The 17,923-nt window shown below is 34.1% G+C and overlaps 1 protein-coding gene across 5 annotated transcripts in view; it reads left to right on the top strand.

Moving 5' to 3' along the window:
* CDH8 (cadherin 8) overlaps positions 1-17,923 on the top strand; it is a 394,777-nt gene that overhangs the window by 363,128 nt on the left and 13,726 nt on the right. The window lies entirely within an intron of this gene.

Genomic DNA, 17,923 nt, shown 5'->3' with positions numbered 1-17,923 from the left:
AATTTAGTTCGTAACTGTAGCATTTTCCTAGTCACTTTTGGCATTTTCTTTAGTGATGTAGAAAGAAGTAAGTTCATATGAACTTGTTTTTGATTAAGATAATTTTAAATCAACACATGTATTCCCTAAAGCATTGACTGATGGATTTACATTGTGTTAGATAGAACATTTGCCCGGAAACCACTTTACATTGCATCTGCATAGTATACTAACCTCATGTTCCATTCTGAGAACTGCCTCAATATGAATCGTGAAGAACCTTACTTTTTTCTTAACATGTATAGTTTTAATTTTTTACAATTTACTTTATATGCCAACTATGAGTCTTCCAAATAAAAATTTATTGTAAATTATGAAAGTGTGGAATCCAAATATTCAAAAGGTTGTAGCTTTCTGCTTTATTTCAAAGCTAAGAAAACTGATAATCTTGCATATAGTAATAATAACTACCATTAGTTTAAGTTTTGTTTAACATTTTACACATGAAAAACTCTGAAAGAACACTTTAGGTAAAATAACAAATTTATTCTTCACAGAGTTTTTCATCTTCAGTTCCTTAATTAGTAATCTGAACATAGTCAGAATAACTGGTATGACCTTGGAGAAAGTATTTTAAAATGCAAACAAAAAAAAGATTGGTATGCAAATATAAATGATTCCAGAGCCTAGGCACTATCTATTATGATATTCAAAAAGATTCTAAAATATGCATTATAAAGAAATTGAACCTAATATAACCTATTCAATAATCAGAATTTTGAAAGGGTACAAATTCCCTAAAATTCTCTGGATTTGTTAAGCATACCTCTTATGATTCTAAAGTGTGAAGCATTTTGGTAGTAGGCATCATTATAGCACTACCCAGTACCGGAAAATACCATACAACCATTGTCAACTAGGGATGGCAAGCTTGGAAAATCAAATATCATCTTGAGACGATTTTAAAAGACTCATTCAAAAAATTCCCTTTTATTTTACAAGAAAATATTAAAACGAAATCATGCATGACTTCAAAATGTATTCAGATTTCTCTATAGTGTACAACAATAGGGAATTTTGTCAGATTACATTTTCAATAAAAAGAGTTTGAATGAGTTTCATGTGATTTCTGTTTCAATCATAAGGGTGACCTATACAGGTACCTTTTTTCTTTTTTAAATCATATGTTTCTGCTCTCTCCATCTGTATTTTAACCAGTTCATATGTGGGTGAATTTGAGGAAAAGCAAATCAGTTTGACCTTTAATGTAAAGTCATTTTTGAGTGATCGAAACAGAAATATTTCCAATACTAGGAAGAATGTGGATTTTCAGATTCAAAAACAGGTGCATTCTCAGCAACCTGGGAAGGATAGTAATGTGGCCACTGGTTGAATGATAATTTTATCTACATAACTGCCTTCCATCCTCTTGCCTTTGCTGTGTATTAAGACTTCTGCCTAAAGATATATGTTTTGCCAGGCTAACATATTAAACTTTAAAATGATTCAAGGGAAAACACTGGACTTTAGCTCACTGTAGGATACCACATTTTCTTGCATCATTTCTCTCTCTCTCTCTCTCTCTCTCTCTCTCTCTCTCTCTCCCTCCCTCCCTCCCTTCCTCTCTCTCGCAGCTATTTTACACTAAACCAGGAAAGTAAGAATCATGCAGAAAAATTGCTATCAGCTACTACCCTGGCTGGACCACACAATCCAGAGTCTAATAGCTTCCCCAGTGGAGCCTCTGACAGCTTGGGCCAAGCCATTAACCACTACTAACACCTAAGGGAAGAAAAGGAATACAGTCAAAGGGCTATCAAGCATCCCAGAAGATCTTTATGCATATACAGTTTATTTGAAATGCAGATGCCCAGGGCCCATTCCCAGAAATTCTTATTTCATTGATTTTGAGTAAAATCTGAGAATATGCATTTTTAATGTGTGCAGACATTTTTATCTGAATTACTGCAGGATTTATTTTTTTACTTGGCTTCAGTTTATATGAATATATGCTCAGACACAAGTGGTAATGGCTTGAAATTTGGAATGTCAAGGTGGGTCAGATGCAATATTTCCCCCTTATCCAAAGTTTTGCTTTCTGAGGTTTCAGTTGCCTGCTTTCAACCTCGATCTGAAAATATTAAGTGGAAAATATCAGAAATAAGCAATTCGTTAAGTTATAAATTGTGCACTGTTCTGGGTACTGTGATAAAATCTCTTGCAGTCTTGTTCTTTCTTACTGGGGATGTAAATTATCTCTTTGTCCAGCCTGACCACACTTTTAATCACCTATTAGTGATGTGGGTAATCAGATAAAATTTTAAGAAACAGCAAATATATGGTGTAATGCTATCCTTGGTTTCAGGTATCCTTTGGGGTCTTGAGATGGATATCCCGTAAATAAGAGAGGACTACTGTATATCAGAGCTTAGTATATATAGGTATTTATTTTTAACATTTTAATCAACAAATGATAATTCTATATATTTATGGGGTACAATGTTATGTTTTGAAATATGTATGTATTTATAGGAACTTAATTTTAAAAATTAATGTAATAATAAATTCAAGATCGGTGATGTATATTTATCTCATTGCATTCTATTTATGTAGGGTTAGATAAGCTCAGAAATTCTCAAGGCACTGTTTGTTATTTTGAATCTCTTGTTACACATTTATGCTCTTATATTCATTTTTTCCTATTATGCATTTATTCAACAAACCAGTCAGCACCATTATGTTTACTTCACCTTTACTTTATAATTAAATCTCCATTATACTTCTGAATTTGATATCACAAAATCCTCAGGCTGTTTCTTCCTGCTGCCTCTTTCCAATAGGAAGCAGTAAATTTTCAGCTATTGAAAAATGATAGGACTTTTCTATATTTGAAAGGAAGATTTGAGTTTATTGAATGGAAGGGGAGATACATACAAAATTATATAATCACAAAGATGATGCAAGAAATATAACCAAGAAAGAGATTGTTGGAGATGGGAAAAAACAGGTAATCAATATCGTTAGTTCCATTATTGAACAATTGAATCTGCAGTACTGAATATCCAGGTGCACTTGCATAATAAGTAAGTGGAGGAGGCATATGGCTGAAGTTTTAGAAAGAAGTATAGCCTGGAACTTGAAATCAGAGAGCAAATTATGTCCCCACAGTTTGTAAAGAGCTTAGAAAAAAACACTAAGGAGAAATGTTATAGGACAGAAACATGGGAGGTGCAGAGAGAGGAAGGACTGCTATTGTCTGTGTTTTGTCTCTGTAACAAACTAGCTTATTCTTCTTGACTGAACCACTCCTTTCTTAAGGCATTCCCTCATTTGTATCTGATGGTAGATATTTAAATCGATATACAAATGGCATAATGAACCACAGTGTACAGAAGCAGAGACCAGAAGGGCAGGGATCACAACTAGAGGATAAACTGTCAACTGACTGATACTTTGACTAGTTAGAGTCTATTTTCTCCTTCTGGATAAGAAGTTTCTTGAAATGCGTAATCATTTTCCTCACTTACCTAGCTATCCATCTGTTCATTCATCAAGAATTAATTGAAATCTTACCATAGAGATTTCTTTAGAGTGACACATATAACAGATTCTAAGATGCATGTACTAAAAAGGCAAAATTTCTACATCCAAATATCTTACAGTTGGTTAAACAGAAAAGCAACACACCCCACTGTATTGCAAAGTGCTGGGTGGGATGTGTGTTGAAGAAGACTTTGCTCTGCCAGTGATGTCTTATAGATAGCAGATGCTAAATAACTGAAGGTGGAATTAATTAAATGTGTCAAAGTAGACTTGAAAGAAGTTAAGATGGAGGTAGAGCTGATGGCAAGGAAAATGGGATTTGCACTAGGTTTGGTGGCTTGCCTGATGAAGCATGTTATGTCTTATTTTCATACGTGTGAATGCAAAACCTTTAGGGAGATCATGAGATTCACCAAAGTGATTATGTTCAGGGATATTTGCCCTACAAATCAAAGCAAGTTATTTAGAAAACACATTACCTTTGATACTATCATTTCTTTCATATCTTCAGCTCTCTAGTCACAATATTAAAAAAATTTCAATATCTTGAAAACACTGTGTACCTCACTTAAACTAGTACTTTAAAACAAATTTTTCTCTTTGGACCAACTGCTCTTTATATCAAATGTGCTAATGAGCACACATTTATAAGCTCAAGTACAGAATTAATCTCTGTTTTTTTCAATTTCTTAAATATTTAGAGGCATCTATCGAATTGATAGAGATATGGTAGAAAAGTTGCTCTTCTGATACTGTAAGCTTTCTAAATGTTTAGATATTTACCGGCCGTTAGGTTGTTTTCTGAAATTGTCAAAAGAATTTCCACTAAAGGCCTTTGTGTGTGTTTGTTTTGTTTTTTTCCTAAGGGGTTTATGTGCTGACAAAATGCATTTTTTACTTTTCTTTATAAATTCAAATAGATAAAATGTTCTTTCTGGATCTGTTGATATTTATAAAAGCTTTAAATTTTTCATTCAAACACAATAGAAATTGTTTCTTGGAATAGTTTTCACTTTAGTGGGTTAGTTAATGCAGGTATTCCTCAGATAAAATGAAAGAAATATTAGTCTTCATCCTTCATTCTCCAGTGCTTGGAGTGGAATAAACCTGCCTTTTCCCTGAGCATTAAGGGATCTGCAAAAGGTGCATGGAACATTTTGAGTAAGAGCAAACATGCTAATTAAGAGCAGGGGAAAAAACCATCAAATGCACCAGACCTTGGGCACTGTGATTGAATCTAGCAAGAAACTTGGATTCTCTGATGCTTGCATTCCTCTCTCATACCAAAAATGATATCGTTTTCATAATTAATTCATGGTTATGCTAAGCTTTGCTATGCTATGCTGTGTTACATTGAGGCTCAGAGTATGGAATTTTGATCTATGGAGTGTAGCATTGGACACCTTTTCAATCGAACGCTATACTCTTGTACAGCAGTGACCTTGACCACTTCGCTTTTTGTTGTCTCAGATAAAGGGATAAAGGTGTCATAACGAGGAAAAACTTCCCTCCATATACTTTTTTCTCTTATCCTTGAACTTACATAAAAATGTCTTAGAGTATATGTTCTCTTGTTTTTTGAGGTAATTTTTATTAAGGTGACAAATGCAGAGTGTAGAAAATACACTGAACTAGGTTTTAATTTTTAGCCTCCAGCTGAGAAACCTTGAGCAACTCATTTTATCTTTCAGAAACTGTTCCTCACAAGTAAAATGGGAATAAGAATGCCTTGTTCTGAAATATATGTAATCAGAGTATTCTTATTGCATTTATTTTCTAGGGATGCCTTAAAAAATAATCCCAAACAGAAAACATAAAACAACAGACACTTATTCTGTCAGAGTTTCTGGAGGCTGGAAATCTGAAATCAAGATGTGGGCAGGGTCATGCTCTCTTCAAAAACTCTAGAGGAGAATGCATTATTTGCCCCTCTTGGCTTCTGTTGGCTGTAGTCATCTCTTGGCTGCGGACACACTGTGCCAGTCTCTGCCCCAGCAGACACATTGCCTCTTCCTCATCACCGTGTCAAATTACCCTCTGCCTCATTCTCAGGAGGTCATACGTTATTGGATTTAGGGTAAACTGGGTAATTTCAGATGAACTTCTCATCCTAAAAATGTTAACTTAATTACATGTAAAGGCTGTTTTCCAAGTAAGGAAACATTCACAGATTACAAGGATTAGAATTTGGAAATATTATTCAAACAATTACAATAATATCCTATTACCTACCATAATACAAACATAAACAGCATTAAAAAGGGAGAGGATGGAGATAGTAAGCATTACCTTTCACGGACATAGTTCCACTAAACGCTGTCTTCATGTGATCTAAAATCATCCTTTATATAAACACTTCAAATTTTCAAAAAGTAGATTTAGCTTCTTAAAGAAAGGTTACAAGCTGTTTAAGTATCATAGGTCACTTGATGACTCCTGAGTTTTGTAAAGTGAATAGCACAGCCTACTCTCTGTTCATTTTCACTCCAAAATGACAGCCATGCAGATATTTATAGAAATCTACAGCTAGATAGTTATAGTGCAGAAATAGCCTGCAAAGTGATTTTCTGTGTTAAAAATGTTCTAATTCATTCTATGTACAATTGTAAATTGTTGACTAAACATTTAGTTTGGTGTTGGTCTAGGAACTTCCAAAAGAATCCACAATGAGGTTGATTTTTTCCCCAAAGCCAAAATAGACCTTGCTCTTGTGACATTTTATGGCTAGATATACCATATTATTAAATATTAGAATATTTGGTAATAAGTCAACACTCCAAAAAATTGAGATTATTGACATCAGGTGGCATGATAGAAAATCGAATGAGAAATGGAAAGGAGTCGCAAATAAGCCAATGATCTAATTGGGTCGCTGAGAATATCCAGTTGCTTGTGGCAGATTTACTGTGTTGGGACACATTCAATTAATTATATAGGAAGTTACAATGGTACTGAAGAAAATTGGCTTCACAAAGACTTAGTTTTTACTAATTCATTACAGTGTGACTGTTTCCAACAAGACTCAGTATTTAGAATAGAAAATATGAATGAAGTGTGGATGCTACAATATTTGTTCAATTTCCTAAATATTGGATACTGCTGTACATATATCCTTCTAATATGCTGAAAATTTCTGAATTTGGTATTTTTATCGCTTTGCTGGGTTTTTATAAATTAACAACAGACACAACACAATGATAAGAATTTAATTAAATCTCTTGTCCAGACCTACTAAACACAGTGGCTTTTTTAATGTGTTTTGATTTTCTTACCATTTTTATTTTATTTGATTTAACCAAGAAAATTTGAATTACCATTGGCAAATCAAATGTCAGGAGACATTTCTCAACAAGGCACAATATCTGTTGATCTTCTCTTCATCTATCTATTTTGCCATAAATATTTCCCTGGAAAGTGCATTCATTAACTCTGCTTTCTTTTTCTTCTTGTTTGCATCTAAAAGGACAACCAAAAGTCATAGCTCAATAACTTTAAATAAACAAGATCTAGACTAAAGTAACATTTCTGTATCAAGGCATCAGATGAAGTACACTAAAATAAATGGCGAATTTGGATTTGTCTGCTTTATTTTATCTAAAAATTAGGCAATGTGGCAAGAACTTGAGATATTTAAATGCCAACAGTATAATAATGGCCAATATTGTTTTATTAAAAATAGAGAATAGAGTATTTCTCTTTATTATCTGCAGAATATATGTTCCAAACCCAGACTGGATTCTTGAAAACACAGATAATACCAAACCCTGTATGTACAGTGTGTGTTATGTTTTTTCAATCTGAACTAAAATGATTGCTATGTTACTAAAGGGCAGGGAATATATACAGTATGAATATGCTGAAAAGGGGATGACTTTTGAACACTCCGGGTGGGACCGAAAGGGACACAGCAAGATGTCATTATGCTACTGAGAACAGCACACAATTTAAAATTTATCACTTGTGGCCAGGCACCGTGGCTGACGCCTGTAATCCCACCACCTTGGGAGGCGAAGCTGGCGCATCACATCACGAGGAGCTAGAGACTGGCCTGACCAATACGGTTAAACCCCGTCTCTACTGAAAATACAAAAATTAGCTGGACATGGTTGCACGTGCCTGTAGTCCCAGTTACTTGGAAGGCTGAGGCAGGAGAATCGCTTGATCCTGGGAGACAGAGATTGCAGTGAACCAAGATCGTTCCACTGCACTCCAGCCTGGGTAACAGAGCGAGTGTGTGTGTGTGTGTATATGTATATATATGTGTGTATATATATACATACACACACACACACACACACACACACACACACACATATATATATATATGAAACCATGGAAAACGAAATGGTGATAAAGGAATATTACTGTAGCTGAAGGAAATAAAATAAAGGAAAGAGGAAAGGAAGGGAAGGAGGGAGGAAGGGAGGAAGAGAGGGAGGGAGGGAATTTAAGACTGTGGATTAAATTACACAAATAAAATTGAGGAATTATCCAGATAGGCAGAGTCCCTCTCTCTCTCTCTCTCTCTCTCTCTCTCTCTCTCTCTCTCTCTCTCTGTTTCTTTCTCCCCCGCACCTTTTTCTTTAAATTCTGGGATACATATGCAGAGCATGCAGGTTTATTACACAGGTATACATGTGCCATGGTGGTTTGCTGCACCTATCAACTTGTCATCTAGGTTTTAAGCCTTGGATGCATTAGGTATTTGTCTTAATACTCTCCTTCCCCTTGCCCTTCAAAGCCAAGACCTCCAACAGGCCCCAGTGTATGATGTTCCCTTGCCTGTATCCATGTTTTCTTATTGCTCAGTGTCCACTTATGATTAAGAATATGCGGTGTTTGGTTTTTTGTTTCTGTGTTAGTTTGCTGAGATTGATGGCTTCCAGATTCATCCATGTCCCTGCAAAGGGCATGAACTCATTCTTTTTTATGACTGCATAGTATTCCATGTAGTATATGTGTCACATCTTCTTTAAATAGACATTTTAACTTTTCATGGACTATGTATGTGGGGTATGCAAGGTAGTTTTCATTCTGAGGCTCTCCTCTTTGCTTGTAAGTGACTGACATCTCTGTGGGTGCCTACATGAGCTCTTCTTTGTGTGTCCATGGAGAGAAAGAGATATCACAAGCTCTTTAGTGTCTCTTCTTGTAAGAACACTATTCCTCTTGAATTAGAGCCCCACCATTATGACCTTATTTAACCTTAATTACTTTTGTAGAGGCCACATCTCTAAATGCAGGCATACTGAGGACTATAGCTTCAACAAAGGAATTATTTACATATATAGTCCATAGACAAATACTTCCTTGTTTACTATAGGAAAAATATATTATAAGGATATTAATCTTGTATGTCAGAATATCCTTTGATTTCCAACTCCAAATGCTTCAAGGTCTAAGTATCAATAATCAAAGAATAAAATTTGCTTGGTGAACTATAGGAGATAATTGTTCAATCTGTGTGCCCTTGTCTAAATATAGGACCAATATATCCAATTTCACCTCAGTAAAATAGAATTCTGTTATGCACCCATTTAACATGATGGTGTTTCCAATATCTTAGTGAAAGTGATTTTTTTTCCCCTCTCTAAGCCCTTTCTTTCTGAACCTAAGTCCTCAGTTTATTGCTCATGTTTCATGATATGGGGCATGCCCAGAGAAAGGCTTGGAAATCATCAGCATTTCTCTTAAATTTCCGTACACAACCCCAGGATATATATGCTTTCTAATAGCCTGATATTGAACTCTCCCTCTCTTTGATTTATTTTGAACCACATATAACCCCCTATGACAGACAACATGAAGGGAAATAAATTTAAGCCTACAAAATATGGCTTATGATTACTTAGTCATGTATTTATTCAGCAAATATTTGCTGAAAACTCATTATGCATCTGCAATTGGTTTTTTTGTTACTGGGAAGTTTCTGAGTTTATTTCTATATTTCTAATGTCTATCTTATCTTTAGTACTCTATCATTTCTTTGTAATAGTGCTTTGATAAAAATATAAAAATTTTTGTAAGATCACGTAACCCATTTATCTGGAGATATTGGGATTATTCAGAAGGAAGTGACATTTGCACGTTGATAAAAAAGAATGCATACATCTTCACAATTCAAATAATGGCTAAAGAGAGGTAGGGAGATTATCAGGCAGGACAAAGAGCAAATCTGAAAGCCCTGAGGAGGAAGATGTTTGATTCAGAAAAGGCCAGGGTGTCTAGAACATACAGAGAAAGGAGAGCGGCAGCACATGTAGCTGGAGAACTAGTCAGGGGCTAAACCAAGCAGGCCTTGGGGGAAGAAACACAACTCTCTAATGTGTAATCAAGTGCAAAAATTCTAAATGTACTTTCTCTTCTCTGTTGCTGTCCCCCTCAATACACACATACACACACATATACACATATATGTAGAGAGTTACATTTTTCCAGAACGGTATGTTTACTCAATTTTGTTTTTGTTTGGTAACAGGAATTCTTATAATATTAGATAGATGGTTAGATAGGTGGTTAGGTATATAGACAGGTAGATAGAAATTCATTGCTGCCTCATTTTCTAACTTTTAAATTATTTCAGTTTTAATTAATTAGTTAGGTGTTTTGTTCCTTAAAACTAAAACCATTCCAAATGGAAAAGGGTTAAACAATGGTACCAATGTTATGAGAATTCCTGTTCTGTGCCAAGTCCTCTGCTACAGACTGAGAGTTGAACTGTGACTAAGGCAAGTCTGCCTTAATGGGGTTATATATTAATAAAATAAAACACACATATTTTATTTAATAGTATATATTTTTCTAAAATTTTACAAGAATAATGCATAAACATTATAAGGGATTAATTGCAAGACGACTGCCTTTTTGCATTGTCTCATAACATTCAGCAAAAATCTGGCAAACTCCTTGAAAAACAAAATTACAAAAACTAAGAATAAAAGTAAATATTTTTGTTCATAATCAATCTGTTGTCAGAATCTGAAAGTTCATGCATGTTTACGTACTCTGCTGCCTGAAACTAAACAGACCTATGTACTTGAAAAGAGTTCTTGATCATTTGGTCTCTTCTTTATTATTTATTTGGCACACACCTTGTATTTGTCTGCCTACTGAGGAAAAAAAACACCTCAATTCTGCTGCCACTTTAGGAATATTGCCACTGGGGGCATGGCTGGCGCTCTTAGTCCTCTCTAAGTCCCCATGAAGATCTTTCATACAACAGGCAGTCATAAACAACTGGATATGGAGAATAAAGCAAGCTTCTGAAAGTGGAGTTTTTCTTTTTCCTGGTATAATATTAATCTGTAAAGCATTACAAAAGAATGAGGAAACAGGAAAATCCCTAACTGGGAGAAATGATGGCTACTATAAATACAGCTGCTTATTGGTATACACTGGGGATTGGTTCCTGTGAATACCAAAATCCATGGGTGCACAAAGTCTCTGATATAAAATGGCATCATATTTACACATACTCTATGCATATCCTCCTGTATGCTTTAAATAATCTCTAGATTTCTCATAATACCCAATGCAATGTAGATATTATATGTATATATTTTATTATATTTTACTATATATCAATATATTTTATTGTATTTTTAACTTACATTATTTTTAACATTATATTGTTATTTTTAAGTATTTTATATCCACTATTGGTTCAATCCACAGATGTGGAAGACATGGATACAGAAAGCTGACTGTATTTGAATACACCTATTAAGAATATCAGAGAGCCAGATGATAACATGATGATATGTTTCTATCTCAGTGTAACACAACTGTAGTAGATAGGACATCAGTTATCCAGTTGGATATTACTTCAACCTAGTGAATTCCATTTGATACTGATCCGCCAATTTCTTCAATTGATCTTGTCAACATATCCTTCCATCTTTTGGAAACTGTTGTTTTACCCTCAACTTCAAGAAATGTCTTTTTTTATTATTATACTTAAAGTTCTGGGGTACATGTGCAGATCATGCAGGATTATTACATAGGTATACACAATGCCATGGTGGTTTGCTGCATCCATTCCCCCCCCCATTATCTACATTAGGTATTTCTCCTAATGTTATCACTCCCCAACCCCCCCACCCGCTGCAATCCCTCCCGTTGCTCCCCCACCCCTCAACAGGCCCCAGTATGTGATGTTCCCCTCCAGGTGTCCATGTGTTCTCATTGTTCAGCACCCACTTATGAATGAGAACATGCAGTGTTTGGTTTTCTGTTGTTGTGTCAGTTTGCTGAGAATGATGTTAATTTTTTTTTTTTTTAATAACGTGGTATGGAACCCGATTCAGTGATCATTTTCTCTTTTTTTCACATTTTTTTTACTTCTAGAAAAGTTTCTCTCTTTTCTCTAAAATCTCATTATTAGGACATGTTCTTCTGTTTACTGTGCTTAAAAAGACAAATAAATGCAATAAGAGCAATAAGTGGGAGGGGAAGCCATAAGGGGAGAGAACAGGCTAAGATTCAGAGACAAGATGATACCCAATGAAAACATGAAAGACTGAAAAGAAGGTTGTTGAATAAAGTAGTAGTAAAATTAAAGCCAAATATAAATGTAGTGAACAGCCAAGATGCTAACACATTACTGGTCTTTTCTGTTACACTATTGGACCACAAATAAAACAAAATAAAAGAGAAACTAAAGTGAAAAACGAAAGATTGCATAGAAATAAACAGACAATAAAAAACCTTTTAATAACCACCACTGATCATCTTACCAATGTCAAAAGTCAAAAGTCTTTTTCTTTTAAAAAAAAAAATCATAACGAGGTAGAGTGCCTACTATAACTTCTTCTACTCAAAATTATAATAGAAGTTCTTATTAGTGTACTATGATTTTTTAATAAAGAAAACAATAATGCTTGAAAAGGGATGAATAAAATTCTTTATTTGTGGAGAATGTATGACTATACAGCATACTCCCAATATGCTATACTTTTTCCATTCCCTGTTTTACTAATTTTCTCTTTAAATCCTTATAATTTCCTTTCTTCTGATTGCCTTAGGTTTATTTTGCTCTTCCTTTTATATGGCTGATGGTGAAAAATTAGGTTATTGATTTGAGATCTTTCTGCTTTTTTAATACAGACATTAAAAGCTATAGATTCCCCTCTAAGCACTGCTTTAGTTGCAACCCACATTTGATTCATAGTCTCTTTATTTACATTTGTTTCATAATAGTTTATCAAATCTCCAGTTTGCTTTCTTCTTTGATCTATTGGCTATTTAGGAGAGCATTATTTAATTTCTACATATTTGTGAGTTTCACAAATTTCTTCCTATTATCAATTTCTAACGTCATTCCATTGTGGACAGACAGCCTACACTGGATGGGTTCTATCATTCTACCATTTATTGAAGTTCGTTTTATGACCTAGCATATAGGCTACAGTGCATAGCGTACCAAGTTCACTTAAGAATATTTATTATACACTCGTTGAGTATTCTATAGTGTTAGGTATAGTTTCTACTGTTGTTCAAGTCTTCCACCATCCACCTTGATTTCTCCTAGTTGTTTTATTATTGAAAGTGAGATATTAGACTATGCCACTATTACTTTTTAATTTCTAGATATTTTATGCTCAAAAATAGATATTTTATGCTGAAGACTATAATGCAGATATTGTTTTATACAATTGCATTGTAAAACAAGACAAAAAGGAGAAAAACTATGCATTTATATTATCTTTTATAAGTAGATAATTATCATCACTGATACACTTTTTATTTTCAATGTGGATTTGAATCACCATCTGGGGTCATTTGCTTTCAGTTTGAAGAAAACTTCCTTTAATATTTCTTAGTAAGCACGCCTGCTGGTGACAAATTCTTTCAGTTTTTTGTACATCTGAGAATATCTCTATTTCACATACATGTTTACTTTAAAAGATAGCTTTGCTGAATGTGATTGTTGGTTGACAAGTTTTTTCCTTGAGCACTTTGAACACGTTATCCCACGTCTGTCTGGCCTTCATTGTTTCTGTGAAATTTTTAGCTGTTACTTTTATTAGGGTTCCTTTACAAGTGATGAATTAATTTTCTCTTGTTTTCAGCATGTTCTGCTTGGTTTTGGCTTTCAGGGTTTTCACTATGATGTGTCTATTTCTGAATATCTGTGTTTATGTTCTTGGAGTTCATTGAGCTTTCTGCATGTATAGATTATTTTAAAAATTCAGGGTTTTTATTATACTTTTTCTGTTTCTCTTTCTCCTCTCCTAGTACACTCACTGCACATTTGTTCATGCACTTAATGGTTTTATACTTAATGGTTTTTTATACTTTTATCTGAGGCTCTGCTGATATTTCTTTATTCTTTTTTCTCTCTATTCTTTAGTTTTCATATTCTTACTATTGTATCTTTTTGTTCACTGATCATTTCTTTTGCCAATTCAAGTCTACAGTTCAGTCACTCTAGTTAATTTTTTATTGTCCCACTAACGGGCTTTTTCTTTTAGCCAGGTGTTTTCCCCCATGTGTCATATTTTCTTCTTTCTTTGCATGTCTCATAATCTTCTGTTGGAAACTAGGCATTTTAGATAATATATTATAGCAAAACGGTACTATCTTCTGAAGGCTTATTTTATTCGCTTGTTTATTGGTTTAATGACTGGCTGAGTTGTTTTAGTGAACTGTTTCCCCCTCTGTAATATTAAACCTATGATGTTTCACTTCAGGGAATCTCAGTCATGGGTATGTCCACAGTTGCCTTAGAATTACAGCTGTTTGGGCAGGACTCTCCTTGGTTGCCTTTTCCCCTGTCCAGGTCTAGCCGTTGAACTCCACTAATTACCAACAGCAGTTCCATATTGTTTGTAAGACTGCATTAGAACCTAAATTGCTCTACAGACCAATCCATTCAAATTTGATCTTCTTCGAAAGAGTAATTTCCTAGGTCAGAGTTTCAGATTTGTTCTGACCTAGTTGGGCTCCAGAGGCTCTCTCTTTCCGAGATTCCCTGCTTTCCACCCCCCGGGCAAAATCCTGAGCTATTGCCTCTGGAACTAGTGTGAAGATGATAGCATGTTTCTCTGAGGGACATTTATTTCTTAGGACAAGGCATATGATACTGGGGGTAAAAATAGCCTCAAAGCTTTTTGGCTTGCCTCTCCCAAAGTAGAGTGGGCTATGGAAAGAGCGATTGAGGCTCCGTATTCTCAGTGGCACTGTGCCCAGGTGGAGCCTCTCTCCCATAAGTGGGGACCAGGAGGAAGAAAAGAGTCCCTGACTCTTAACCACATTTACTTAGAACTTAGCTTGACTAGTAAGTGAGTAGGAGCAGAATAAGAATGTCTGACATCTCACTTTTTCCCTAGAAAACAGTCCTGCAGCTGCTCGCTGCAGGGAGAGGGGTTCCTGTAGGTTCTTGGCTAAACCAGTTTGGAGTGGAGTTTCTACCTCACTGAGCTAAGAGAAAGAAGAATGGGAGTAGGTTCTTGTTCACACACCAGAGTCTTACCATTCTTACCAAACTCTAGTCGATTTTCTTGAATAAATATGTTTCCAGAATCTTTAAATGTTTTTCCATTTATAATTTTCACCAGTTTCACCAGAAAGCACATCTGCAGAGCTCCTTATGCTATCAGGTTGAAATAAAATTCTCTGATAAGGCATGTTTTTGTAAGTAAAAAGAAAGTATTAGAAGATTGCTTAAGCTAAAATCAATGTATAAGACAATTTTATATGCCAGCAGCAGTGAGTTGAAAATACATATTTCAAAAGGTAACTAATGTTAAAGAGGTTTATTATTGCTATAAAGTATGTACAGCAGCAAAAATAAATCTAACAAAAAGTTGGGGACATTTTTGTAGCTAAAAACATTTTACTGGCATATATTAAAGAACATAAAGCAATCGCTATCTTAGTATAGAAGACTGATAAAGACATAAATCATCTCAAAATTGACTGATATTTCAATCTAATTTCTACTAAATTTTATAGAAATTTTTATAGAACTTGATCTGATTCTATATTTTTTAGAGAACAGCAAATAAACAATAACAGCTAAGATATTCTTAAAGAAGAACACGGTAGGAGAAAATACTGTAAGCAATATCAAGATTTATGATAAATTTTTCATACATAAGAAACAGGGTATTCATGCAGGGTTAGAGAACCAGATTACTGAAACAGAATAGAGATCTCTTAAAAGAATGCAAATGTATAAAAATTTCATTTGTGAGAAACTGAGCTCTGATGACCAGTAGGTACGTGGTAAGTTACTCCATAATTAACATTGAGAAACTCAATTTTTAGTATAGAAGACAAACAAATTAATACAACCTAAAATAATTTTATATAATTAAGAATGTTTAAGGCTTGAAAACACAAATTATAAGAGATTGATAAAATTAACTATATTACATTCAAAATTTTAAATGAAATAAAAAGGCATCATGTGTGTTAAAGAAGAAACTTTGTAGAAGATATATTTGCAACATTTAAGATTTAAAAATTTATTCCAAAGACAATAATTTGAGCTACGTGAAACTACTAAAATTCTATAGTTTTTGATGTGTACAATAATGAAAATTAGCTGAATGAAATAACTGAAGTAAATTGAAAACAAATATTAATACCAATACAAAAACAAACAAACAAAAAAGATGAGAAGGTAAACAAGGAATTGATGCTGCCTGGAACTGACAGCATCAGCTTAGCAAGGTAAAATTTAGCAAGAATGACTCCTAGACTTCCTTTCCTCAGTCAACAACTTTCCAAGTGTAGAAAGGAGAACGAGATAGACAAATTCCAGGATTGGTAAAAATTATATATCTAAGTATGAATTTAGTGTTAGACCCACCGATGTTTTCTCAGTAATAAAGGAGATAGCTTTGTTCTGCAGCAAACAGTATTTCTGCTGCAGTTTCTAAATTATTATAACAGACCGTTATAAAAGGAGAATATGCAAAGATTATTTCTCATGTAAATAATGTCAGCCACAAAGAGACAATTGCCTCATTTCACTTTTATTAATTGTATCTTGAAGAACAAATCCTATTTTCTGTTTTGAACTATCATATATAAAACCATCCAGAAATGTTCTTTGTGCTAATTAACTGTACTCAAACTTGTCACATACTTACTGAAAATACAACACGACTATATATTCTATATCTGTTTTGAGATATTGTTCCTTGCTTTTAGCTCCATCTAGTTATGACAATAAAGATTACTGGATCATTTGGTATATGACTGCTTAACCCCATTAGAAATCTCTTTTTCTAAGTATATTCAAATTACTATATAATGATATACACAGAAGGAATTCAGAAAACAATTGTTAATTCAGAGTCCCTTTTCTACTTGACTGCTTATTAGAAAAGCATTGTAAGTCCTGTTTATAACTTAAACAAAGCAAAATTAAATATATCTATGCATCTATTTTGGGGAATGGCTATCAGTTTTTGAAAATCCTAGTATAGTGCTACATGGTACAGAAGTTTTATCAAACTTATCTGAAGTCATTTGAATGGAATATCTCAATTAGTTGAGTATTTTGGAAACCAGTAGGACACTGATGATCAGAAATTGAATGGCAGTGGTCTTGATTTGTTACTTTAATATGCAATGATTGATTAGGTAGCCCAGTATTCTGGGATCTATAATTTACCAATATTTGAAAACAATGAACCCAAATAATTATTTTCCCTAAATAACACTGTGCACAGTAACCAAAATGTGTTTATTTGCTTTTGGCTGTAAAATCAATAAGAGTTAATCAGCATTTCTATTTTGAGTAACGTATGTCTTTCAGTAATCAATATGAGAAAGGAGACTAACAATTAATATATACAATGTGACTGCCGTTCGTGAGATGCGGATAAATGACAACAAAAAATTTCAACTTGAGGGTGAACGTTTGAGAACTGTGGAGCAAACATGGGACCAATCACTTCTTACTGACCAGTTTTACTTTGAACTGAAGTATGTTCTCAAGTATTGCTTGACTGTTGCTCCAGACAACCAGTACATATCTCCATATGATTAACTGACATATGCAAAATGGAGCACATGCTTTTGTAACTTCTCAGGTTGTTCTTATTATGTAACCACTACAGGTCTTCTCTACAGAATTTTAATATATGCAGTGTATGTCCTCGGAATAGTAAATAGGGCTTTTGCAGTATCTTAACGTGAATGCTCTAGGCCATGAACGTCTCTCTTTTTAGGTACCTGTGGAAATCAACAAAGTGCATCCTTGCAAAACTTTATTGTTATACACTCCATCTTTTAATACAGGGCTTCTCAAACATGTTTCAAACATGATGACATTCTATTCAATCAAATTTGCTTAACCCATTATCAGGCTAAATAAAGAAAATTAAGCTTATATATGGTTATATGGAGACCTGAGATAATATATGTCTTCTGAAGGTACACTTAA

This window comes from Callithrix jacchus, chromosome 20 (assembly GCF_049354715.1).
Source record: "Callithrix jacchus isolate 240 chromosome 20, calJac240_pri, whole genome shotgun sequence".
Lineage (NCBI taxonomy): Eukaryota > Metazoa > Chordata > Mammalia > Primates > Cebidae > Callithrix > Callithrix jacchus.
This window is presented reverse-complemented; position numbering and strand designations above follow the sequence as displayed.